The following is a 16,152-nucleotide window of genomic DNA, read 5'->3' on the forward strand; positions in this document are numbered from 1 at the left end:
ATTCTGACAGTCCAGAACCTCATGGGACCAAGATTCCATTGTTATACAGTGGGGCTTCATGGCACCAAGGAGCCACTGAGACACAGCAGGGCCACATGGGACCAATGGTCCATAGTGATACTGTGGATCCAGGGGCACCATGGTGATACCACAGAACCTCATGGAATCAAGAGTCCAGAGTGACACAGCAGAACCTCTTGGAATCAAGGCAACCGTGTTAGGCTATGGAGCCTCATGGAACCAAGAGGCCATCGTGACATTGCAGGGCTTCATTTGAACAAAGGACATGGTTGATGGGACAGAAGCTCATGGGAACAATGGGACATTGTGACATTGCAGAGCCCCATGGAACCAAGGAGACCACTGTGACACTGAGGAACCTTATGGAACCAAGCAGCCATTTTCACACTGAGGAACCAAGAAGAGCATTGACAGTACAAAACCTCATGGAACTGAGGGGCCATTGTCCTACAGAGAGGCCTCGTGGAACCAAGGGGCCATGGTGACACTGTGGGGCCTCATGAACCAAATATTCATTGTGACACTGTAGGGGTGCTTGTAACCAATTGTCCATTATGATGCTGCAGATCCAAGAGACCGTGGTGACACCATGGCAGTTCATGGAACCAAGGGGCTTTGGTGACACACCAAAGCCCTGTGGAATCAAGGAGAACATTGTGGCAGTGCAGAACCAAGGAGGCCATTTTGACAGTACAGACCCAAATGGAACCAAGGGTCCATTGTTATCCAGCAGGGCCTCATGGAACCAAGGGGCCATTGGGAAACTGTGCAAGGGGCATAATGGTGTCAGGGACACCACTGATACTGAATCCCACAGGATAGAAACTTCTAAACACAGTTTTGAGTATTTGAAAACAGGTATTATTTATTACATCATTCTGGTCACTCAGGGGATCCTTCATCCATTCAAGTGCACTGAGCATCGAATGAACAGTTTTTATCACACACACTGATTATCTATTCATGAGTTATCCCCATTTCCTTTCACTTTATTTGACATAATTGCACCCCTTATCAAAAATCCTTACATGGTTCCTTGGAGTCTGTCTTTGACATCCAATGTTTTAGGTGGCTGTTCCTCGATCCCTGCTTTTGAATGATGGCAATTTCCTTGTTTTGCATAATTTCTGCTTTGTCAGCCTTGCAGAGCTGAACTGGCATCATGTTTGCGTTTTGTGTGACTTCTGTATGCGGGACTTACATCCTTTATCTGTATTTCCAAGGCTGTTCTGTTCTACTTTCCTTGATAAGTGTAAATGTTGTTCTGTTCTCCCTGCCCTTGTCACAGTGCACACCCCACATGAGGCGTGTCTGCAACCCCCTCCAAGCCATGGGCTTGGGGTGGGCAAGTGTTCCTGAGGGAACAGGGATGGGACAGCTGGGCTGGACTGACCCAAGGGATGTTCCATTCCAAGTCACACCATGATCAGCAATAACCGGAGAGAAGAGAGGGGCAAGGGGCATAGAGGATTAGTTTCTTTTTTAAGATAAATTTTTATTAAAACAGCACCTACACATACAGAATCCTTTCCTGCCACAAGGTGGTTAAATATTTTCTGCTGCTAGGAGATTTCCTGTGGATTTTCTTTACTTCTGTTTGTGACCTCTGAATTTTGTGGTTGGTTGGTTGGTTGGTTGGGTTGTTTGTGGGTTTTTTTGTTGTTGTTGTTGGGCCTTGCTTTTTTCTTGGTTTTTTTTTTTTTTGGGGGGGGGGCTTTGTTTATTTTTCCCTATTGAACTGTTTTTCTTCTGATGCATAAGTTTGTTCTGCCTTCTCTTATGGCTTGATTGCCCCTGACAGCAAGAGAAATTTACCCAACTCAGTCATTTTGCCAAATTACATTTTGCAGTCACCATTAAATGATTGAGTTTGGTCATAGACTCCCTGCAACTTGGCAGCATCCACAAAGGAATTGAAAGTGCATTTCATGCCATTGTAGAGATAATAGAAATGTTCCACAGGGTCTGGTCACTGAGGGATGTCACCAGTGAGTGGCTGCCAAGAGGACTCTGTGCCATGGATGACATTTGACCCTCATTGTTCAGCCAAATTCCCAACCACCCCATGTTCCTCTCCTTCAGCCCAGCTCTCTCCAGTCTGGCTCTGAGGAGAGCACAGCAGACCATGTCCCAGGCCTGGCTAAAGTCTGGGCACACAACATCCCCTTCTTTTCCCTCCCACAGTGGTTTTGCAATCCCTTCCCTGTGCTGCCAGTGCCTGGAATGGCTGCAGGAGGATTTGCCACCTGCCCTTCCCTGCTGAGCCTGACCAGTCTGTGACTGTCCCAGTGCCCCTCCCTGCCCTGTTTGCAGACTGGTTCCATGTCTGCCCTTCCCAAGTGCCCAGGACCCTCTGGGATGGCTCTGGCCTTTCTAAGGGGTTTGAGAGAGGTCTCACAGTGACACTGCCCAGCCTTGTCAACATCCCTGACACCAAAAGCCTTTTCCACATCCCTCAGCTCCTGGTCAGTGCCCAGAGCACAGTACAACCCTGTCCAGGTCCTCAGGGTAGTTCAGAAGGAAGGCAGCTCTGATTTCTTCCCAAAAACCTACCATTCCAATTGTCTCTCTATGCAGTCTTTAGCTGCCTTGAATATTTTTTCCTGGAACATCTCTGCCAGAATGTTTCTTTCTATGCAATCCTTACCACAGCCCAGTAATGAATTCAGGTGTTTTTCCAGAGTGTAGTGACCTCAAGGCACTGTTTGTGCCACCAGAACTGTGCCACCCCCGAGTGCTGATGATGGTGTTTGTGCTCACTCGGGTTCATCTCCCCACATACACACGATGCACTGCTGAAATCTCCTCAGGACACATCAAACATGGCCTGCTGGCCTGGTCACTTGGTGTCCCTCCATGCAGGGACAAACAACCTTGTGCAGCTGGGGGGGAGGCCAGTGCTGGGTGTGGTGATTGCAGGGACTGGTGTGGGACAATTGCCCTGGGGCACCTTCCCAGGCTGTGCCCAGAACAAAGACACAGCCCAGGCCCTGCCCTGCTGCTCCCTCAGGTCCATCCCAGGAGCTCTGGCTGTGTCAGGACACTGCTGTGTGCCCCCTGCACACTGCCCCTCTGCCCCAGCCACTGGGCTTTGCTTGGCCAGGGCATTCCTGCAGCACATTGCTGACAGCAGCTCTGGAGGAGAGCAAAGCCTTCCTGCCCTGCCCTCAGGAGATGCCCTTTGCTGATGGAGCTGCTGTGCTGGAGCCCAGCTGTGTCCCAGCAGTGCCCATGGCCTGTCCCTGCCTGTGGGCACAGCACGGACACGCAGCAGGACAGTGACCAAGCTGCCAGAGTACTGTGGCCTCACAGCCACAGAAGGGCTGGCAAGGAGAGGGTGGAGTTGGGAAGAGCAGATGTGGGAAGAGCCAGGGCCATTGTTCCTGGCTGTGCTGCTGTGCTGGGAGTCTCTTCCCTCCACCTCTGCTCACAGGCACTGCCCTGCAGAGACAGAGAAGGGCTGAGGAAGGATCCTGGACACACAGGGCAGGGCAGGCACTTGTTTTATTTAAATGCACAGCTGAAAGACCTCTTGCATGTCTTTGTGTTTCAAAAGAAAGGTAGATATTCATGAAGAAATGGAAAGACTAACACTACAGTATTTTGTAAGAAATATTACAACAATAGAAACAGATACCGTAGAAAGAGCAGACAAATATGGAAAAAAAAAAAAAAGGTGAGCTTTTAGAAAGTTACATTCAGAAGATTATGCATCAGAAAAGTTGAATGCTTCAGAAAATACAGAGTTATCAATTTTCTCAGGGCATCCTTGAGCTGCTGGTTCCTCAGGCTGTAGATGAGAGGGTTCAGGGCTGGTGGCACCACTGAGTACAGAACTGACACTGCCAGATCCAGGGATGGGGAGGAGATGGAGGCTGGCTTCAGGTAGACAAACACTGCAGTGCTGATAAACAGAGAGACCACAGCCAGGTGAGGGAGGCAGGTGGAAAAGGCTTTATACCGGCCCTGCTCAGAGGGGATCCTCACCACAGCCCTGAAGATCTGCACATAGGAGAAAATCATGAACATAAAACAACACAAAGATGAAGAGGCACTAACTGCAATAAGCCCAAGTTCCCTGAGATAGGATTCGGAGCAGGAGAGCTTGAGGATCTGTGGGATTTCACAGAAGAACTGGCTCAGGGCGTTCCCATGGCACAGGGGCAGGGAAAATGTATTGGCTGTGAGAAGCAGAGCAGTGAGAAAGCCACTGGCCCAGGCAGCTGCTGCCATGTGGGCACAAGCTCTGCTGCCCAGGAGGGTCTCATAGTGCAGGGGTTTGCAGATGGACACGTAGCGGTCATACCACATGATGGTCAGGAGATAAAACTCTGCTGAGATGAAGACAAGAACAAAAAGAAAAACACCTGTGCAGCACATCCTTCATAGGAGATGTGTCTGGTGTCCCAGAGGGAATTGTGCATGGCTTTGGGGACAGTGGTGCAGATGGAGCCCAGGTCGCTGAGGGCCAGGTTGAGCAGGAAGAAGAACATGGGGGTGTGCAGGTGGTGGCCGCAGGCTACGGCGCTGATGATGAGGCCGTTGGCCAGGAGGGCAGCCAGGGAGATGGCCAGGAAGAGGCAGAAGTGCAGGAGCTGCAGCTGCCGCGTGTCTGCCAATGGCAGCAGGAGGAAGTGGCTGATGGAGCTGCTGTTGGACATTTCCTGTGTCCTGGCATGGGGATCTGTAATGAAGTAGTGTAGTATAGTTCAGTTTGGAGAAGACTGTAAATATCCCAGCCCAGCTTGGTGGCACTTTCCCCCCACTGCCTGCCCAGGGCTCTTCTGCCTGGAGCTGTCCCTGCCAGCAGCTGCTTCCCTGTGCCCAGGGCTGAGCCCTGCCAGTGCTGCCAGAGCCCAGCCCAGCCCTGGGGGCTCAGCTCTGCCCTGCAGACCCCTCCCAGCACAGGGCACTGCCCAGAGTCAGCTCTGACTGTGCAGGCTTTGATGGGAACATCACAGCAACACCGAGGAGGCTCGAAAAGTGAGACTGATGCTGCCTGTGAGGGACCTTGTGCTGATTTCTGTCACTGCCTTCTTTATTAAGATCCGAGAAAAAAAAAAATTATATTTTTCCCAACCTGATCTGAGAGATAAATATCTATATGCAATTTCCTATCTATGCAATACAGAGCAGTAGATTATAAAGTCACGATTTTCCCTTTTATGCAGTCCCTGCCTCACTGTGCTCCCTGTATAATGTGTTTGAAAAGGTTCTAGATTTAAATGTTATGCTGGGAGCAGTCCTCAACAATGCAGCATCATCACCACACAAGGAGAACACTTCCAAGCCTTACCAGCTGTCTCCTTCCACCCAGACCTTGTCCCCCAGTGCTGGGAGCAGCTCCCAGGGCTGGCTGAGAGCTGTCCCTGGCAGGCAGCAGAGTCCCTGCCCCAGCACAGCGCCCTGGGCTGCAGGACCCTGCTGTGCATGACAGCCCTGGGCACCCCTGGCTGCTCTACACAAGAGATCATCAGAGAATGTACTCACACAGTCTGCAGGCATTGGGATGTTGCAGCTTGAGGAGATGACTGCAGGAGCTGCAGCTGCATTGTCCTGCAGCCAGAGGCTTCCTGTGTCAAGGGCTGGGAGTGATTCTGCCCCAGGCACTTCTGAGCATCTTCCCAGCCCTGAATGATTGAAGCTCTCTGTGCCTCTGTGCTGTGCCTGGGGTGGCTGCAGGCAGTGCCCCAGCCCTGCTGGGCTGGGAGAAGAGCTGCTCATGAAGAGAAATGTGTTTTTGAAGCTCTTCTTGGTTGCCAGGAGCTGCCTCTGTGCCAGGAGCATGGCCCAGCTCAGCAGCACCGACACAGCACAAGGATTTTAATGACCCTCTTGGGGTTTGTGCTGAGGCCCTGAACATCAGTCCCTGAGAGAGAGCTGAAGAAACCTCTCAAGAACTCCAAGTCACAATCAAACTCCAAAATTTCCTGAAGTTTTAATGGATCCCACTGAGGGACACAACTGAGAAAATGTCCCCAGGTTCCTGTCAGAGCAGGAAATTGGAGGCAGTAATGACAGGTGGGGACAAAGAGAAGCCAAGTCTTGGTGCCCTGGGGCACAGCAGGGTCTGTGCCACCAAGGGCTGGGAGGAGACACCTTGTCCTGAGCCACTGGGGCCTCCTGGCACAGCCCCAGCAAGGCTGGCCACTGGCACCCCTTGTCCTGCCCTCAGCATCTCCCCACATCCCAGTGGCCTCAGGGATCTGCTGGGACGAGTCCCTGGGGAGCCTTGGTCAGGAATGGCCCTGGGGGGCTCCTTCATGCTCCCAGGGACTGCAGGTTTTTTACAGGACTTTGGGTTTTGCTTTTCCCTTGGAGTTCTCTGAGATCTTTGTGCAATCCTGGCCTTCAATTATCTGCTTTAATTAGTCCCTTGAGAGCCTTTGTCAGTAATGATGCTCACTGGGGCTCATTAATACTTGAAGGTACTCAGTTTTTTTAAGGTACTTGGAGGTTCCCTTTTGACACCAACTCTTTTAGTAGTTTATGCAATGATGCCCCCAATTATCGGCTTTAACAAGTCCCTTGAGAGAACTTTGTACTGACACTCACTGGGGCTCATTAATACTTCAAGGAACTTCAATTTATTAAGGTACTTTCCTTTTTCCTTTCTTTTCTCAGTCTCTGAGACATTTTTGGGCAATCCTGGCCTCCCATTCTCTCCTCCAAAGAGTGTCCATGAAGAGCCTCTGTAGGGGATGGACCTCAGTGGGACCCATTAATGCTTTGAGACACTTTGGGTTTTTCTTCTGCCTTGGACTCCTGGAAAGGTTTGTGCAATCTCCTCTCAGGCCCTGAGGTTCAAGGGCTCAGCACCAAATGCACCACGGGGCTGATTGGGATCAAGCAAGTCCTGACAAACCATGGCTCTGCCTCGATTTCCCTCTGGTCTGGTGCCGTTCATTAGGAAGATTTCCTACTACAGTTAGAGAGAAATATTTCAAAGAGCTTCTATGAAATATGAATTCCTATTTTAAAGAGAGTGTTTTATAGCTCTTCTCATTAGATATATGTGATTGCAGTATTCAGTGGTTGATATTGATCCAGGGTGTCTCCTCAGGAACTTTGGCCCGCTCAGAGAAGTTGTGGCTTGAGGTCTGAGTGTGGACAACCTTGCTCCACATTGCCCAACCCCATCCTGTCTGTCCTCACTCACCTGGGACATGCTTTGCTTGGAGAACTGCCTGCACTTAGGCCAAAAGGAGTTTCTTGCCTTTTTTTTTGTTGTTTTTTTGAAGCATTCTAAAACTCCTGAATTTCCTCATTGAAAACAGACACCTTCTATGAGTGTGTGCCTGCCCAAGGTACCACCAAACAGCTTCCCCTTCTCCAAGTCAGAACCCTGCAAGGAATGTTTGAAACCTTTGGTCTCCTTGGTTCCACAAGGCCTTGCTGGGTCCCCATGCACTCTTGGTTCCATGAGGTTCTGTTCTGTCACAATGGAGATTTGGGTCCATGGGGACCCACAGTGTCACAATGCTCTTTTGGGTTCCATGAGGCCTTGATCTGTCACAATGGACTTTTGGCTCCTCGAGGTTCCATACTCTCAGCAATGGTCTCTGTAGTTCCACAGTGTCACAATGGACTCTTGGTTCCATGTGGCCCCACAGTGTCCCCATGGTCTCCTTGGTTCCACAAGGCCATGCAGTGTCACAATGGCTCACAGGTTCCATGAGGCCCCACAGTGTCACAGTGGCCCCTTGGTGCCATGAGTTTCCCCAGTGTCACAATGGTTCCTTGGCTCCACGTGGCCCAGGTGTCTCACAATGGACTCTTGGTTCCGTGGGGCCCCGCAGTGTCACAGGGGTTTCCTTGGTTCTGTAGGGTCACACTGGACACTGCAGCGCCCCCTGCTGGCCGGGAGGACCTGGCACTGTGCGAGCACCTCCTGGTGGATGACCCCTGCAACTGTGAGTGGCTTGTACTGGTTTATCTTAGCTTCTACTGGTTTGTGCTGGGATGGGGTCCAGGGGGTGCTGGGATAGTGCTGAGGTCATTGGGTTGTACTGGGTTATACTGGCAGAGGGTGTGTGAGTGTCCGGGAGGAACTAGCACTGTGTGTACTGGTTGTACTGGATTATACTGGTTTATATTGGGATGGGGTGCTGGGGTGTTACTGGTTTGTAGTGGATTCTCCTGGGAAAGGGAGCAGGGGTGTGTGAGTGCCCCCTTCTGGCTTGGAGGACCTAGTAGCCAACTGTGAGTTATACTGGGTTATTCTGGTTTATATCTGGATGAGGTGCTGGGGGTCACTAGGTTATACTGGGTTATACTGGTTTATATTGGGATGTGGTCCTGTTGGTGATTGGGTTGTAGTGGTTTATACTGGGTTATACAGGGATAGTCTGGATTTTACTGGGTTAAACTGGGGTATACTGGATTATACTGGGAGGGGTCTTGGGGACGCTTGGCACTCCACTGGGAGCAACTTCTGGGGATGCTTGCCTTACTGATTTATACTGGGATGGGGCCTGGGACCTACTGGGAGTGACTTCAGGTTGTGCTGGCCTTACTGGTTTATACTGGGAGCTGCCACCATGGGCTCACGGGCTCAGGGGTGCCCCGCAGTGCTCACTGGTTTATACTGGTGCCTTCCCAGTGTAAACCTGGGAGCCCCAGGACAACACTAGGAGCCCCTAGACTACACTGAGAATGGGTTTGGGTGCATGAGACCTTACTGGTTTATACTGGGAGCTGCTGCCATAGGCCTCAGGAGCTCGGGAGTGGCTCCAAGCTATTAATGGTTTATACTGGTGCCTTCCCAGTCCACACCTGGGAACACTGGTAGGCATTTGCAGCAAGGCAGGACTTCAAGGCTGAGCTGGCCTTCACCACGGCCCTGCTGAGCCACAGCTTCTCCAACTTCTCGGCCTGGCAACACTGCCTGGGGCTGCTGATGCCCACCAGGAACTACGGCAAGGGCACTGCCCCCTGGAAGGCTGAAGGAAGGGGAGGGATTCCCCAAAAAATCTCCAACAACTTTGCAGGATCCCCAAAATATTCCAGCCCCTCCCTCACCTAAAGTGGGAGCTGGTGGGTTCTGTCAGGTTGAGTGCGTAGACCTGGTTTCCCTAAATCCCCATTGACTTCAATGGGTATACCTGAACTCCTGGATACCTGGGTGCCCCCACTGAGATATTGGGGTTTCCTCCACTGCTTCCCTGAGATTTTGGGGTGTCTCCTTTGCCCACCCCAGAGCTAGAGCTGCTGCAGAATACCATCTTCACAAACCCCATGCACCAAAGCACCTGGCTGTACCTGCACTGCATCCTCTCCTGAGGTAACTCAGGGCTCCCTCTCAATCCTGATGTCCTCACCTGGAGTTTTGGGGTACCCCTGAATGTTGGGGTGCACCCCGACTGCCTCACAACTGCCAAGGGTCATCTGTGTCCACATCGACTGGGAGGTCGGAGGCCATCATCTTCTCCTGGCCTGTCAGGGTGAGTCAGGGCACTTGGGTGCCCCAAAAATTACCTGGATATCCCTGAAAATTATCAGGGTACACCTGGACACTGCCCAAAATCACCTGGATCCCCCTCAACAATCACCAGACTACACCTGGTTATCCCCAAAAACTCACCTGAATACCCCCTGAAATCATCAGGATATTCCTGGTTACCCCTTGGATTCCTGGATTACCAAAAGCTCCTGGGGCCCCTAAAAACATCCTCTTTGCTTCGACTGGGTAGACCTGGTGCCCCTAAACTCCATTGCCTTTAAAGGGTAGACCTGCTGTCCCTAAATTCCTATTGATTTCAATGGGTTAGACCTGGAGTCCTGTTTATCTCCATTTATCTCTACAAATCCCTCCCAGTGGCCTCACTTTTGCTTCAGTGCTCCCAATCACCCCAGTGTCCTCCCTTAGCCCCTCCCAGTGCTCCCAGTTTAAGGAGTAACTCTTCCCAATCAAGCCCTATCAATGGGTAGACCTGGTGTCCCTAAATCCCTATTGACTTTACAGGGGTAGACCTGGTGTCATTCAATCCCCTGTGTCTTCAGTGGGCAGAGCTGATGTCCCAACATTTTTGCTGCTAAAGATCCCAGTTATTGGCTTGGAATTCCCAGATTTCAGGCTGAAAATGAACATTTTTGGACTTCTCTGGAGTCACAGCTCCAGCATGGCACGCAGGTGAGGGATCAGGGATTTGGGATTGGTCTCCAGGAATTCATCCAGCACATCCAGAGCATCAGCACTACTATCCTGGAGCAGAAATTCCCAGAATTCAGCCCAAGATTTCCCCCAAATTTACACAAATTTCCACATTTTAGGACCAAATTTCAGAAAAATCCCATTGACTTCAATGGATAAACAAGGTGTCCCTAAATCCCTATTGACTTTAATGGGATAAACCTGGTGTCCATAAGTCCCTATTGATTTCATTAGTCATGTCTGATGTCAAAAAAATGTGCATTGGGAGATTGATATTACAAGAGATGGGGCAACTGAGAGACGTTGTAAAAGATTGTTTATGGCCTCATGGTGTCAGTCTCATAGAAGGGTGAGACATTAAAGCTGTTACATCCAGTGCCATAATATCAGAAGCCTCCTCATTCTTAGTTACAATGCCTTATGTTAGTTTTTTAGCCAATCAAATACTTCTGTGAAGTTTTCCAGCATCATTTTGCACCAATCATTAATTGCTTTCCTTCTCATGGCTTTGCAGTAATGTGTCATTTTTCAACCAATCCTATAACACTTCACAAACCTACATTGATATATCTTAAACTTCTAAATAACTTTATGACAGGTTCTATTGCTAAGCTTTACAATCTTTTACTATCTTACTTAACATACTGCTTTGCTTACATAATGCATATTTGTGTTTGCTTAAAACATATTTCTACTTAAACTAATTATAACTATATGATGTATGTATATTATACTATATAATTATAACTATATTCTTGTTTTATATCTATTTTACTTTTCATGCTCTGATTCCCCAAGATTTCTCCAAGGTCTTAGGTCAAACCTTGGATCCATCTCAATCTCTGAGCCTGTATGCACAAGGCCCTGAGAGCTCTCCATGCCTTCACTTCCCACACCACCTGTCATCTCTGCCTCCAATTTCCTGCTCTCACTGGAACCTGGGGACACTTTCTCAGTTGTGTCCCTCAGTGGGACCCATGAATGGCATCAGAAACTTTGGAGTTCGATTTTGACTGAATTCTTCAGAGGTTTCCTAGCAAACCACCGTTCTGTCTTGATTTCCCTCTGGTCTGGCGCAGTTCATCAGGAAGGTTTTCATCTCCAGTTATGGAGAAATATGACAAAGGGCTTCTTAGAAATATCCATTCCAATTTTCTGGGGTGTATTTTTATTATTGTTCTCTTTAGAGCAGAGGTGACTGCAGCATTCTGTGATTGATATTTGTGAGAAATGGATTTATAAAGGATTCTCAAAGCCTGACTGAAAGCTCACACAGTCTTGTACATCTGGATGCAAACTCTGAGATAAGGTGTGCTGACTCAGAATGGCCCTGGAATAGAGAAGACCTTGCTGAGAGACAGATTGAACTAGAAACAAGTTTCAAATGACGGCCTTGCAAAAAGACCAGAATTTTTTAAAGAATTAGAACTGTGAAGGATGCATTGTGGTAAGAGGACATGGAGTAGAATACTCGGTGATTGGTGTTAGAAGTATTAGCACCATTGTGTGGCAAAAGCTAATAGGCTGAAAAGCATTTCTAAGGTATTGTAACAAGGAAATAACTTGGCTTCAGATAGAATGGCATTGAGTTTTACATCTCTTATGTTTCACTCTTAAATGAGACTGATAATGGAATAAAATCTTTTTTAAAAAGTGCCTCTCAGTTTCCCCATCTCAGGCTCATTTCCACTCGGAAAAGAGGTCCAGTATATTTGAATCCACGTTTGTAAGCCTCATGGTCTATTCTTGTTCTGTCCTCAGTCTCCATGCAACCTAGCCAAAGACTTCCTAGCTCCCATAGAGTGATCATTTCCTTGGGGCCTCTAAACCATGTCCTGGGAGATCTGTGGGCCCTCCCAAAAGTGTTCAGCCTTGGAGATTTTGTGATTTAAGTCCAGCAATGGCTGAGTAACCTTTTTTCTTAAGGTTTTATTGCCAGAATAATAGAGAATATCTTTAAACTTAATGAGGGCAGATTTAGATTTTCCATACCGATTAAATATTTATGATGAGGGTGGCTGGACACTGGCACAGGTTATTGCCCTCTGAATAGAAACCCCATCCCTGGAAGTGTCCAAGGTCAGGGGCTTTGTATTACCTGAATGAATGAAGGTGTCCCTGGGTAATGGACTGGGAGTTGGACCAGAGGCTTTTTTTGGTCTCTTCTCACTCAAACCATTTGACGATTTTTTTATTCTTATATCCCCCACTGCTTCTCCACAGGGTACAGCCAGGGGGTGGTTGGGCTCTTCTTCCCAGGGAGCAGTGACAGGACAAGAGGATAGAGCCCTAAGCTGTTCCAAGGGAGGTTTAGGCTGGACATTAGGAAATGTTCTTCACAAAAAGGGTGATGGAGCATTGGAATGGGCTGCCCAGGGAGGTGGGTGAGTCACCATCCCTTGGAAGTGTTTCAGGAAAGACTGGATGTGGCACTGAGTGCCATGGTCTGGGTGACAAGGTGGTGTTGGGTCACAGGTTAGGCTTGATGCTCTCAAAGATCTTTTCCAGCCTGGGTGATTCTGTGATTCTGTGATGATTGTGACACTGCAGGGCTCTGAAGAAGCAAGGTGCCATTGTGACACCGCTGGGCTAAATGGAACCAAGGTCCATTGGTGACTCTGGGTCATTGTGGAACCACAGAGCCCACAGTGACACAGTGGGCTTTTTTGAACCAAGGGGCCATTGTTACACTGTGGGGACTGGTGGAACTGAGAGAACAATTTTGACACCAAGGTGACCCCTGGAAATAAGGGCTCACTGTGATACTGCAGGGCCTCATGTACTCAGACACCACGGGGACACTGACACTGCAGGGTGTCATGGCACCAAGAATCCATTGTGACACTGCAGGATCTTGTGTCACCAGGGCTCCATTGTGACACTGTGCAAACAAGGAGTCCATTGTGGACCTCTGGAGCCTTATGGAATTTGAGGGCACCTGTGACTTCGTGGGGCCTCATGAAATCAAGAATACTGTTGTGACACTTTTTGGCCTCGTGGAAACATGAAGTCCATTGTGACACTGTGGAACCTGATGGAACAATGGGGCCATGGTGACACTGCAGGGCCCCATGGTACCAAAAGTCCAGTGTTACTCTTTGGGGCCTTGTGGAACCATGGAGACCACTGTGACACTGCTGGACCTTGCAACAGAGCCCCAGTTTTTCAAAGGCACATGAGTGCCAGCCCTCAGGAAGCCACGGCCAGCCAGCTCTGTCTCTCCTGGCTGATTTCATCTGGGAATAATCTTTGAATATACGGAAATTTGGAGGCCGAATACCAATTTTGGCACTGGACACCTGGAGGAGTTCTTTCCCATAGGAAGGAAAGCACTGAGCCCCAGTGCTTCAGGGACAGATGAGAAGTGGCCCTGGACATATCAAGATCAGCTGGACTTGCCAGGTGGCCCCCAGGAGGCCCAGCCAGACCTGTTCAATGTTCCCTTGGTTCCATGGGGCCCTGCAGTGTGACAATGTTCTCCTTGCTTCTGAAGCGTCACAATGGCCCCATGCTGCCATGACACCTTGCAATGTCACTGTGGGTTCTTGGTTCCACAAAGCCTTGAAGTGTCACAATGGCCCCTTGGCTTCATGAGCACTCACTGTGTCACAATGGCTCCTCTGTAACACTACGGGCTCCACAAGGTCACCATAAACCCTTGGTTCCTTGGGGCCCTCGGGTGTCACAATGGTCTCCTTGGTTCCATGAGGCACCACGGTGTCACCATGGTGTCCTTGGACCCGCATTGTCACAAGTGACCCATGGTTCCATGAGGTTCCGCAGTGTCACCATGGTGGGTGTCAGAGGCTGGATGAGCTCAATGTCCCAGACACCTCGGGATGCTCTGAATACTCTGTGTGGGGCCAGGGCCGGGTCTGGCCTTGGTTTGTGGTGGGACAGAGCCCCGCCCCCAGCCTGTGACAGCTGTCAATCACACAGCAGGGGTGGTCCTAACCCAGCTCTGATTGGCCGAGCTGTCGATCAATCACACAGCAGAGGTGATGTTAAGCCGGCTCTGATTGGCCAATCTGTCAATCACACAGTAGGGGCAGTGATAACCCAGCTCGGATTGGCTGAGCTGTCAGTCAGTCACACACTAGCAGCAGGTACAAACCCTGACTCTGATTGGGCAAACAACTGGAAATCCCACCCAAAGGGCGGGCCCACACAGGCTCAGGGGATTAAAAGCTGGAGCTCGAGGTCAGCTGTGGTCTGGGTTGTGCTGTCTGCTGGGGTTCTTCTGTGAGCCATGCTGGAACTTGAGCAGCTGTTACCTGTGTGCATTTCTGTCTATAGATCTTCTGTGCTTCTGTTGTTCTCTATTTCTTTGTCTAATCCTACTTACCTGGGACATTTTTGGGTAATTTAACATCTTCGGGGTTAAAGGTTTTTAGGTTAAATGGTCTTGTGTGAATTAAGTTAATGGTATGAAAAGAGTTTTATGGTGAGTTGGAGCTTGTATAAATCCTTCTGTCCAAGTTCCTTGATTGTCTATATTTTGCCTGTAAAATTTTGTGTTATTTTGACCTCTTAGCTCAGTTGGTTGGAGCAGGGTGCTTGTATCACCGAGGTTGTAGGTTCAATCCGTGTGTGGGCCATTGACTCAAGAGTTGGACTTGATGATCCTTGTGGGTGCCTTCCTACCAAGAATATTCTTTGCATCTGGCCATGTTGACAATACCTGGCTGGGGTTTCTCCTGTGCACCAAACTCGACTAAAGGAACTTTTGGTTACCCTCAGCATTTCAGTGTTCTGGGGTGTTACAGCCCTGCAGGCTCACCATGGCCTCTTGTTTCCATCAGGCCCTGCTGTGTCACACTGGCCCTTGGTTCCATGAGCATCTGGAGTGTCACACAGCCTGATGACATTTGTCCTTGCTGCCCCTGCCATCCCACTGCCCCAGCAACAGCCCCGAGCCACCTGTGAGGGACAGGCCTGGGCTCAGGCCTTGGCCTTTCTGCTTCCTCCACCCAGCCCAGGCCTTGCTCAGCATTGCAGTTCCCTGCTCACAGCCTCGGGCTCCTGCAATCCTGCCCTCAAGGATCTGCTCTCACCAGTCCCTGGGGAGCCTTTGGCACTCCCTGCCCTCAGTGGGGCCACTGATGCTCCAAGGGACTTGGAGTTTTGCTTCTGACTCCTGGAGCAGCTTCTTCAACCTTCTCTCAGTGCCTGAGGCTCCTGGGCTCAGCCCCAAATCCACTGTGGAGGTGATTAAAATACAGAAAGCTCTCAGGATCTCTTTGTCTTCCTTCAATTGTCTTCAAGTCTGCAGGGCTTGTGCAGCTGATTGGAGTCAGTTTGGAGTTCTGTTAAGGAGGAAAATTTCGAAGTGCACCTCATGATTTTTGTTTTTATTTAGTTGAGTATTTTTTTATTTTTCAGTTCATTGTAGAGGTGATAGAAGCATTTGCCAGGTGATCTTGATGCTGAATGTCTCCTTAGGAGGTCTGGGCGTGTAGAAGAGTGAGCCTGACACTGATTGGACAACCTGCTCCTCACCCCTTCAGTCACCATGTCAGACATCGCCCACCTGGGACTGAGTCAAAACATTAAAATAAAAATTATTAATTTTTACTTGGAATTAAAACGTACCTATTAATAAAATTTTAGTAATAGTTTTTTGTTTATACTAATATTGTTCTATATTTTTCTTACTTCTATATTTATGTAAAAAAATCAATACATTTTTAGCAAGCAAAAAAGATTTTGTTCATTGGTTCTAAGTAACACTATTCCCATCATTAATTAATTTGTCAATTGACCACTATTGGGTATTGATTCCTCCCTCTTTATGTTTATAAGTCCTATTTTTACTCCTTTAGTGCTGGTTTTTTTTAATCATTTTCTCAGACAGGGTAAAAGGGGCCACTCTGGAGGAGCCGGGTGGGAATTCGATGCGGCACTGAGGGATTCTGATGGACACTTCGGGATCGGGGCGGCCACTTGGGAGGCTCTAACGGGGCTCTCTGGACCGCGGG

Source organism: Sturnus vulgaris, unplaced genomic scaffold (genome assembly GCF_052056855.1).
Source record: "Sturnus vulgaris isolate bStuVul1 unplaced genomic scaffold, bStuVul1.hap1 Scaffold_85, whole genome shotgun sequence".
Taxonomy (NCBI): domain Eukaryota; kingdom Metazoa; phylum Chordata; class Aves; order Passeriformes; family Sturnidae; genus Sturnus; species Sturnus vulgaris.